The sequence below is a fragment of the Brienomyrus brachyistius genome, chromosome 19 (genome assembly GCF_023856365.1).
Source record: "Brienomyrus brachyistius isolate T26 chromosome 19, BBRACH_0.4, whole genome shotgun sequence".
NCBI lineage: Eukaryota > Metazoa > Chordata > Actinopteri > Osteoglossiformes > Mormyridae > Brienomyrus > Brienomyrus brachyistius.
Genome location: NC_064551.1, coordinates 1,762,668 through 1,773,813, shown reverse-complemented (window position 1 = coordinate 1,773,813; position 11,146 = coordinate 1,762,668). Strand labels below are relative to the sequence as shown.

The following is an 11,146-nucleotide window of genomic DNA, read 5'->3' as shown; positions in this document are numbered from 1 at the left end:
TTTTTGACTAAATAACATCATCTATTCTTTCATGTTTTCTAAAACAGGCTAGCTCTAAGGCCAATTTCTCATTGCGTGCGTTCGACTCAGCTGATGTCAGTTAAAACCACACCAGTAAGGGTCAAAGTCAGTAAATTTTAGGGGGCAAGTTGGAAATGGAAGGCCTCTGATTTACGCTCCTTCTGGTGAGCTTGTGATCACTGTTCAGGGGATAAGTGCATGCTGTTACCTTCAGTTTTTCCGCCATTTTGGTGCTGGGCCTAGTAATCCCAGAGATGGTGTTCTCCTTCTACACCTGACCTTCTGATTCAGACAGATCAGCTTTGAAAACTTCTGGGGTTTCGTTCTCCAATTACTGTGACAACATACAGTCTGAGTCAGTGAACTAGACAGGCAGTACAAAGGTTTCAGTGCTTATGATATCCACCCAGTTTTTCTATCCCAGAAAACTATCAAAGACCATTGGAAAAAGGGAATAATATTGTAGTACCCCTAGCAATTGCATATTTTAATAAAATGGTTATATATAATGGCAGTGTTAGTAAATTTATAAAGTTTAGTTGTAAGGCTTGGCAGTGGTTTCGATATTATATGCGTTCAGCATTGAGACAATAAGGCTGTTTAAAAGTAGTTTATGGAGAAAAAAAAATATATATATTGTATTATGTTATGTTATTATATATTATATTATATATTATTATATATTATAGAAGTGTGATTGGTTAGGAGCCTGTCAACACTTGGTATTGAGTAGGGGCGGGGCTGATGGGGAACGCGAGAAGGAGTAGGGAGCGCGGGAAGGAAGGTTCTTTTTATGTGTTCGATTTATTAGATACGTGGGCAAATTTTAAAGTTTACAGTTAATTTCAAGGGATGTGCGGTGTGACTATCGTCTACTTTTTCTTTTAGTTATTGTTCCCATTTTCTTTCTGGGACTATAATAGCAGATTAGTAAGCGTTCGGCTGCTCACCGAAGACTCGTGTTCAGCGGCTAACTACGCCGTACAGAGTTCGCTCGGGTCAGTTAGCGGGGAAATAGCAGGGTGTAGAAACGACGCGACATTGGGATTGTTGTGAAGTGACAGCCTGGGAGGACAACGCACACACAACTGTTCCTTGGAAGTCTTCACTTTTGGATGCCAATGGGACAGGACGCTTCCTGGTGTCCACAGAGGAATTTCGTGAGTAAAGAAAAATAACATGTTCTGGTCCGCCATTACAACTTGCGCGCCAACTAAGGGGTAACCCAGACTATGTGTGTCTGTGTTTAAAAAATGTATTTTATTTCTATTTTGGTATTTTCCATCGGGTATTTTCTGTTTTCTTATCGTGTATATAACAGCGAGTACAGGGTTGCTGTTTTGCCTAAAGGTAAACTTTTGGAGTTAAGCGCAAATGACGCATACGGATTTTTTTCCTGTAAATAAATGCTACATTATCTTTCTCGGCCTTTCTCGGCACCTGCGAGTTCAAACAACCCCAGACTTACATTTTTGCCTGGTACACTCCACTTAAGCTCCTCCCTTGTGGTGTCCATGGTTGAAGGGTCAAAAAGCTAGCTAAGTGAAGGGGGCTACACGTGGGGCTCGTCCGGGATATCTCTATGCTGTATTTGTAATTTTTAGATAAATGTGTTTTTTTTTCTTCCCTTAAGCTGAACCTGTTATAATGCTTGGATATAATGGCAGTACTGTATCATATGTGAAGTTGTTGTGTATCATTTTTGTTATTGAGGGTGGTAAATAGTTATTTCATTGTGAGATGTATTGCAACATGGAAGCAGAGCAGATAGGCAGCTGGTGTGAAGAGAAGGGTGTTAATCCTAAAAATGCCATTGTGCTGAGTAATGTGCCTGTTGATGTCACAGATGAGATTCTTTATCGTGCTCTGGATCATGCTGAAGTATTTGGTCGATCCAAAGTGAGAGGATGTTGCTTGGCACCCTTTGGGAGAAGCCAGTTAGTTCTTATTGAGGTTTCAAACTGTGTCAGTACAGTCAGTATTGACCCTTTGCTTCTGATGTCACGCTCTTTTCACGCTGATTGTGTCCGCTGTGATGGATGGCAGAAGTGAATGAATCGCCTGTGCACGGCAAGCCTTCACGTAGTTGAACTGTCGTTGTTGGTTATTTTTCCCTCGTGGTGGTGGTGCAATGGTGATTTCTTGCTGTGATGTGGGCTGCAGCAGCAGGCAAGGGTATAAACCTTTCGTTACCTTCGTCAGATGTACAAACACTACCACAAAGCACTGACGAAGATTGCCGAGAAACTCCTCAGGGGTCCAGTAGAGGAACGGGCTGGTGTCCCGGGAATGGCACGTTCCACAAAGTGTAAACCGCTGAAAGGACATGAAGCTGCACTTCGTGGGCCTGATTGGGCCTAGCGCTATTGTCTCAGTGCGAATTGAAGACATATATGCTAGAGCTTTATTTGATAGCGGGTCTCAAGTTACCCTTCTTTACCGCTCATCTTACAACAGGTATCTTAAACACATGCCATTGGTTCCGTTTGATTGTTTGTATGGTGTTACCCACCCTTAATAATACTACAGGTGTTCATAAACCTCGTATTACAGTTAATGGGAGGAATATGTCCACTCATGAGGTAACACTTCATTTCGTTTTGGTATAACACAGGTTACGTTTTGGTATAACACAGGTTACGTTGTTATGTTGTTGTTCTGTGCACTTTATAGTTCGTCCCGTCCTATATTGTTTGTCTAATGTACGCAAGGGACAGTGGGAAACGTAATCTCGATATCTTTATATGGCTAGTACATGTAAAGGAATTGACAATAAAACTCTCTGACTCTGACTAACACTGAAACGTGGCATGCCAGTTGCACACCTGTTTCCAGTGGATGTTGTGGATAAAGATCCACTGAAGAAAAATAACACAGAGTTGATTGAGCTGACTCAATCTGCATTTAATTTCAGTGATTCACCGATACCCCGAGAGTTTAAGGAGCGATTATGCACAAAGATACTGGAGCGACAAGAGGTTTTCTCCTGAGGTGAATTTGATTCACATTCACATTTCAGCCGGCAATGGAGAGAATATTCGGAGACACGAACCTCTTGGAGGTTCTTGTTTATTTAGATGACCTCGTTGTATTCGGGAGAACACGCGAGGAACATGAGCAACGGTTGTTAAAGGTATTGGACAGATTTAATAAGGAAGGACTTAAGTTGTCCTTAGACAAATGTAAGTTTTATTGCACTTCCGTGAATTATTTGGGACACATTGTGTTCAGAGATGGTGTTACTACAGACTCCTCCAGTAGGGGTGGTGATGTCTTGGCCACGTCCCAAGAACATATCTGCTCTTCGCTCTTTTCTGGGCTTTAGTGGATATTATCGGCGTTTTGTGAAAGATTATTCCAAAATCGGTTTTCCGTTCAAACAGCTGTTAAAGGGCTGTATCACTGCAGGGAACTGTTCCATCCTTTGCAGCCGCTCGGTTCTAGGTGGGACGCGAAGTGAGAGGCAGCTTTTCAGATGCTCAAGAAGAGTCTCACAGAAGCACCTGTTCTGGCCTTTGCCAATCCTCAGCTACCTTACACTCTGCATGTTGATGTTAGCAGAGAGGGTTTGGGTGGTGTATTATATCAGGATCAAGGGGATGGTCTACGCTCTGTTGCTTTTGTCAGCAGGAGCCTTTCCCCATCTGAGAGGAAATACACCACTTGAGTTCTTAGCTTTAAAGTTGGCTGTTACAGATAATCTGCACGATTACCTCTATGGAGGGAAGTTTGAGGTGCATATGGATAATAAGCCGATGACTTATGTCCTCAGTAAGGTCAAATTAGTTGCAGCCGGACATCGCTGGCTGGCAGCGTTGTCGACATACGATTTTAGTTTGAAATATAGGCCGGGCAAGCAGAACGTAGATACAGATGCCTTGTCACACCATCCTCATGGGATGACAAGTGCTCGTGGTGGCGAGTGGAAGGCTACCCCTTCTGCTAGTGTCAAAGCGATGTCAGGCACTGACCAAACGTATAAATGACGTTCCATTAACTTTACAGTAGGAACGTTCCCTGCCAGCATTGAGAGGACCTATTCATAAAGTTGGGTAAATTTCTTGGAACTTTCCCTGTTAGCAACGTAAATAGCTATCGCTTTGAGGAGCAGGGAGAATGTCTGGACAAACAACACTTCAAAGTAATTGTAGGTAGGCACAATTCAACAGCACGATTTTTATTAACTCTCAGTTCTGCCTAAATCTCTGTTCCTATCTATGCTTTAATCTTACATGAATCCCGACCAGAAAGAATGCAGTGAGAAGCTTTCAGTGAGCTGGCTATTTGCCTTTGGTGGAAGTTGTTCCCCCGCAAACACGATGTTCTTCATCTGCAGCTGGCCACTCAGATGACTGCGGTATTGGGTTCTTTAAACTCCATGCTTATCTTCACGTTCGGGCAGACAGAACAAGCGGACAACACGGCACCGGTGCCTGTTGCGTGTTGACATCCCACACATCAAACGAACGTGCACAACTCTCCATTGCCATGCATGGCATCATTCTAGGGGTGCCAGTCCCTCTGCTGGCTCCAGGCCCCCTACCTGCAGACTTGTAAACTGCACCCCCAGCCTTCTTATTTTCCTCCATTTACTTTGTTCTCTTTTTAGCCTCCTCACTGATACAAAAACACGCCAAAGTCATTAGATCACACATTTGCACATCTGTGCATGTGAGCCTACACTCAACCATACACTCAGACAATGCTCCCATGTTTGCCACATGCAGAAAATTAAGTTAAATATTCAAAATTGTAAATTCTCCACACTTGAAAAAGACAAAGATGTACAGCTCTTTGAGAATTATATTTTCTGTTAATTACATAAATCCTTAAAAAGTAAATGTATAATTACATATTTGGCCTCACAGTCTGACTCATGTTGACTTTTTTTTAATGATTGTTATATAACAATTTCATAAGAAGGGTCTTTGTGACAAAGTGTTCTAATTAAGCAGGAAAGATCAGACTGGGATAAGTAATACCAGCAGTGTCCATGTCTTATAGCTTGTAAGATTTGCATCCGTTGGTACAGCAAAGAGACCCACCTCACACTGGGACAGATGGACGGAATGGGGCATTTACCACAGCCCTGAGGGTATGGCAGGCTGGGCCTGCATCCAAACCATTGTTTATGCTCCAACAAAATAAGGACCATCAGGACCAAATTCAAGAGTTATCCTCTAGCTTCTGATCTTTCACATTTGTGTAGAAACAGTCTACATACTGTACTTAAGTGTTAATCAGTTACAGTTAATCAGTAACTTCACTTACAAATTGATCGATTTGAGATTCATGGAGGGGACACAGCCCTCGTAGAACATACCCAACACAAACAATTACCACCAAGGGCTGGCTAAACTTTTCGAAGGGGATGAGAGGTAAAACATCACACTTAGGAATCACAGGACAATCAATTTCTACCGATGATGGAGCACAGCTACAAGTGCAAGGTCTCCAGACGGACACCCAGTCCCAGAGTCTGCAGTTGTAGTTGATAGTTGCAATAAGAATATCTCCACCGACTGAAAAGGAAGAAGGGCAGTATTAGGACACTCTCTCGCTGCCCCTGCTGTGTGTGGGAACCCGACATGCGATTCCATGTTGCAAGAGTTATCGGCAGGGATTCCTCCTCCTCCTGCAGCCTAAAAACGTGCTGCTCGATTGATGACTCCAAAGGGACCGTCGCGAGTGGCCATGCATGGGGGTTATGTCATCTGTGATAGACTGTAGGAGCATCCAGCATAGCATGCCCCCCCACCTCGTGGTCTGCGCTGCCAGCAGTACGATCCAACAGGCTCACCCATTACACTGTACTGGGCAAGTGTTAGAAGATGAATGGATGGATAACAGGAGAATTATCCCCCCGACAATGGAGACTCCATCTGTCAGGTTCACATTGGCCTGTTCAGTGAATTCACAATATTGAAATTCCAAAACTTTCTGTAAAGTGAGATAGTGAAGACTGACATAAAGAATTAAAGTAGACCTTTAAACTATATGGTCCTACAGACACAATGTTCTGTGTTTTTTTTTTTTTAACAAAATGTATACTAAATTGTTGCATAGCAAGAGTGTCTCTCTACTTAATGAATGTTCTTAGTTTTATATAGTACAAGCAAATGTGTTACCCAGCCAGGGAAAATTAGCTTGAGATAATACACTTGCATTTGGATAGCCTCTTGGGTGCTGGAAGTGCTTCACGTCTTTGAGAGTTGCTTAGTGAAGCTTTAAATCTGCTCTCTGTAAACATATTCAAGGCACCGGTTGCCTGAATGTGGAAGGAGCACAGGGTTGCGTTTGATGTCTCTCACCCTTTTGGAAAAACGGGGGAGATGTTTTCCTAAATCTGCAATGCGTGCAGCTGTGCTGGCATTAGAAAAGTTTTGTATGCGTAGTCAGGAGGTGGGGTGGAGATCAGTAAGTCGTGGAAGACCTTGATAAAGTAGAGACCCTCTTTGTTAAAAAAACAATGAAATTCTCGGTTAACCTTTCTGACGCACTCCCAGAAACATGTTGTTTGCATCTATGGTAATCAATATCCATTTGTCTGTTTAACACGATAATGAAGCGATGTTTTTTCCTTTCAAAACTGTATCCATTTACAGTCACTCAACCACGCACACATCTCTGATTGATCGAAAACATATTTATCTATAAATGAATTTAGTGACACTACCACTTGCTCTTGATGGATCTTCTCCAGTGTTTTAATTCCTCTCTTCATGTGGTTCAGACAGAGGCCGACGTAAATCAGGACAAATCGCTGTTTCTCCTTAGCCTAATTGGCCTTTGTGGTACAGGAAATATATGGCAGCTGTCTAAATTTGTACTAGTAAACTAATGTTGGGTTAAAGTACAAAGAAAGACGATTCTTGAGTTAATGATACAGTACATTCGGCCATTGGATCCCTATTACTGGCCGTGGAATAGAAAGAGGGTCTGGAGGTTTGCAGGGAACAGCGTGGCCTACTGTGTGTGACTGCAGGAGGCTTCATCTAGCCAGGCCTGAATTAATGAAGCACTGATTCAATCCAAATGCCCTTTGTTCAAACTGACAGCCTGTGGGAAACATTATGTATTTTCACTTCCTGGCATTTTCTAGCCTGATATAGCACACGTGACATAAATCACCGAACTGTCCAAAGGTAGAATGCACTCATACTAAAACAATGCAACATTTAACACGCATCTCTTGGCTGATGTGATTTCCCAGTCTCTGTCCATTTCTGCTTACCCTGTACCTCTGGGTGGTCCTTGAGTTCAGGGATTTCATTTTGAATTTCATATTAGCATTTCAGAGTCCAAATATCTTGCGTGGGATGAAAACAAGAAGTTTCCAAAGTTTTTTTTGTGGAGGAGAATTCCACGCCAGATGAGAACATCATTACTATTACGCTAAGCGCGATGCGGCCGTGTTTGGCTTCGCTGTCATCCCCTCAGGCCGTACGGAAGATGACCGCATCGTTCCAGTCACTCAGAGCTGATTTGTGATTATGAAGACCAGTGTTTTGTTTTGTGTCTTATGTTTTCCACAACAATTTTCTTTGATTAATATAAAACCAAACAACACTTGAAATTCATTGGACTCTGATCTAACCCACAGACGGTTGTTGTTGGAGGAGATATGATCAGCAAAATGCTATTAATTAATCATAATGTTAAACCTTTCTGCTGACTGAAAATCCTGCATTTTATTTATTTAAATTTCTGCTTTATTTGCATTGCCTTTCCTCAGACATTAATAAGATCAACATGTATGATGCTTCTGCGTTTATGTATCTCTTCACCATCCCCATGGAAACCGATCTGAACTGCGTGACTCTGACACAGAGCATTGATTTCAGCGCATATTTCTAGACCAGTGTGAAAGCCAAACTATCACATTTTCCTGAATGTTGCACAATTCTGTTGTTGTAAATTGTTGCGCCAAAGACAACCAAAATAAATCGAATAGTCCTGCCATTATTACTAAAAGCCAAACTGCCTAAATATGTCCATTTTCTTTCTAAAATCATCACCATAAATACATTTTATACTCAAACTAAGTCTTGCAACTAAGCTTACTTTGCCAAAGAAGAACTCAAATATTTAAGGAAACATTTACATGTTTGATTATATATACATTTTTTACCATGGTTCGTGACACAAAAATGGTTGCATTTATATTTGCATTTATTATAGCCCTGGGGCCTTAGCTATTGTAAAACCCTAAGTTCTGCTAAATTCTCCTTGTTGTCCTACTCAGCAGCATCGAGAAATCTAAATCCAGCCGTCTGCCTGCTGTGAAACTCTCCTGCCTCCCCTGGGTGAAAACTTACATTTTTGCTTGTTCTACATGAATCCTATGTTTGGTTTGCAGGTGTGTGTAATATTTCCAAGAAAACAGCAGTTATACACCGATAAGCCGAATCATGATGACTACCCCCAACATTGGCTGTCTAGCAAAGATGGTGCATGTGAAGGTCTGGGATATATTAGACTGTAAGCTAACATATGGTGCTCTCAGTCGACATGTTGAATGCAGAAGAAAGAAGAAATAGGCAGAGATAAAGATCTGAGTGACTTTGACATGGGCCAATCATTATGGCCAGATCAGTGAGTCAGAGAATCGCCAAAGCAGCAAGGCTTTTTGTGCCTCAAGATCAGACAAGGTGAGTATCTATTGAGACTGGTCTGAGGGGGCAATAACCACGAACCACAACAGGGTGTTAGGCAACCAGTTGGGCAACCAGGACTCATCAATGCAGGGTATGAATGAAGGCTATCCTGTTTGAGGCAAACCAACAGAAGGGCTACTATGGGACAAATGGCAGATATTTGTGAAGGAGGCTATGAGTGTAATATATCAGGATGCACAGGGCATGTGGGGCTATGTAGCCACTGAGTGCCCATGCTGAGCCTGATTTTACTATATAGTCATCATTATTCACTTCACAACCCGAGATAGCAGTCAGCTTCACTGTTCATAATAAGGTCTGTTTACATCAACAGCAACTAGCACACTGCAACACAATGAGGGACTGTGCGCTATGTGATGAGGGACTGTGCACTATGTGATGAGGGACCGTGCGCTCTGCAATGAGGGACCGTGTGCTATACGATGAGGGACCTGCACTCTACAATGAGGGACTGTGCGCTATACGATGAGGGGCCGTTCGCTATTTGATGAGGTACCTGCGCTCTGCAATGGGGGGCCGTTCGCTATGTGATGAGGTACCTGTGCTCTGCAATGAGGGACCGTTCGCTATGTGATGAGGTACCTGCGCTCTGCAATGAGGGACCGTGCGCTATGTGATGAGGTACCTGCGCTCTGCAATGAGGGACCGTGCGCTATGTGATGAGGTACCTGCGCTCTGCAATGAGGGACCGTGCGCTATGTGATGAGGTACCTGCGCTCTGCAATGAGGGACTGTGCGCTATGTGTTGAGGTTCCTGCGCTATGCAATGAGGGACCGTGCGCTATGTGATGAGGTACCTGTGCTCTGTAATGAGGGACCGTGCGCTATGTGATGAGGTACCTGCGCTCTGCAATGAGGGACCGTGCGCTATGTGATGAGGTACCTGCGCTCTGCAATGAGGGACCGTGCGCTATGTGATGAGGTACCTGCGCTCTGCAATGAGGGACTGTGCGCTATGTGATGAGGTACCTGCGCTCTGCAATGAGGGACCGTGCGCTATGTGATGAGGTACCTGCGCTCTGCAATGAGGGACCGTGCGCTATGTGATGAGGTACCTGCGCTCTGCAATGAGGGACTGTGCGCTATGTGATGAGGTACCTGCACTCTGCAATGAGGGACCGTGCGCTATGTGATGAGGTACCTGTGCTCTGTAATGAGGGACCATGCACTCTCCTGGGCGCATTATCTGGAGGAAAGCTGCGGGTTCAGATCTGGGTGCTTGTGGATGCTACATACTGAACTTTAGTCCTATGAAGCTCCGTACTGTGCCCTTCAGATTGTTTCCTGATGTGCCCTATGGCAGATAGCCACTCATCTGTATTACATAGAGTAACAATTCAAAAAGCACTCCTCTTTTGGCAGAAAAGCATCACTTTCTCAAAAATCTGTTAACGATCACATGCTAACTGTATGAATGTGAACGTTCAAAGTTTCCTGATTTATTCAATGAGACCTTTTTTGTACATAACTTTCTTCATGATATTGAAAGAGTTGATTAAGTCTGCCATCTGGTGGTGGGTTTGTACTCTCCAATGCAGTACATGCAATTAATGGATTATGTAATTTATTATCCGGTAAACTGGTTGTAGCTTTACTTGAGAATGGTTTAGTTAAAGCTTTTAGTGGCAGTGATTCCAAAGACTACTCCCTCTCAGCCATTATTCCGTGTGCTCCACTAAAAACATGACCACATCTGGCGACTCCTTGTAAAGCAATGATTGGACCAATGAGGTCCCATTTACATCCTTTGCCATATGCGAGTTTCGGAAAGTCAATGATGAAAGCTTTATCAGGAGAACAGAGAGGAAAGGAGAACATTCCATTTTGGTGGATTGAGTTTATGACTGTCAGCATAAATAACGAATTGCTTTTCAAAGACTATCCCTGACTCTTTGTCCAGGACAATGCGACTGGGCCCATTTGTATGACCCCCTTTTACAGGTAAAACAGAGCTCATGTATCTATGTTAGCATGATTCCTGGTGTGTTTATACCTGTAGGAAAATATAAAGTGTACCCCCCAGGCGAGAAACGCATCATCAGAGGTGGGTAGTTCAGACCCACAGAATATAAATCCAGACTAAGATTTTGTTTTAACCAATTAGTTGAGTACAAAGAGTCATAGTCACAGACTACTCAGCTGGCTGACTGAAACTAAATCTTGGCCTGGACTTAGTCCTCTCTGGACCTTACCTTCCCACCTCAGTCTTTGATTTCACTGTGTAGTTGGGTACAAAAGACAGGCCAGTTCACAGTTATTCAAATATTGTTATACTTGTGTCTGACTTTGATAGAGTGAACCCCATGTATGTTGTATAAAACTCATTTTAGGTGTACCTATCAAAAAGGATGCACAAATTATTGCCATAGGTTTTTTGAGGAGAGCCCATTACAATGGGCATTAAGATTGATGGTAACTGAAAAGTTCAACAGGTGAACTAAGAAAAG

At 43.0% G+C, this 11,146-nt stretch overlaps 1 long non-coding RNA gene across 1 annotated transcript in view; it reads left to right on the top strand.

The window, feature by feature from the left end:
• Nucleotides 1-819: 819 nt before the first annotated feature.
• The window catches only part of LOC125714463 (uncharacterized), a 92,204-nt gene continuing 81,877 nt past the window's right edge, over nucleotides 820-11,146 (top strand). Inside the window, exon 1 of the long non-coding RNA XR_007383726.1 lies at nucleotides 820-1,181. This is a non-coding gene — a long non-coding RNA (uncharacterized LOC125714463). The remainder of the gene's footprint in view (nucleotides 1,182-11,146) is intronic.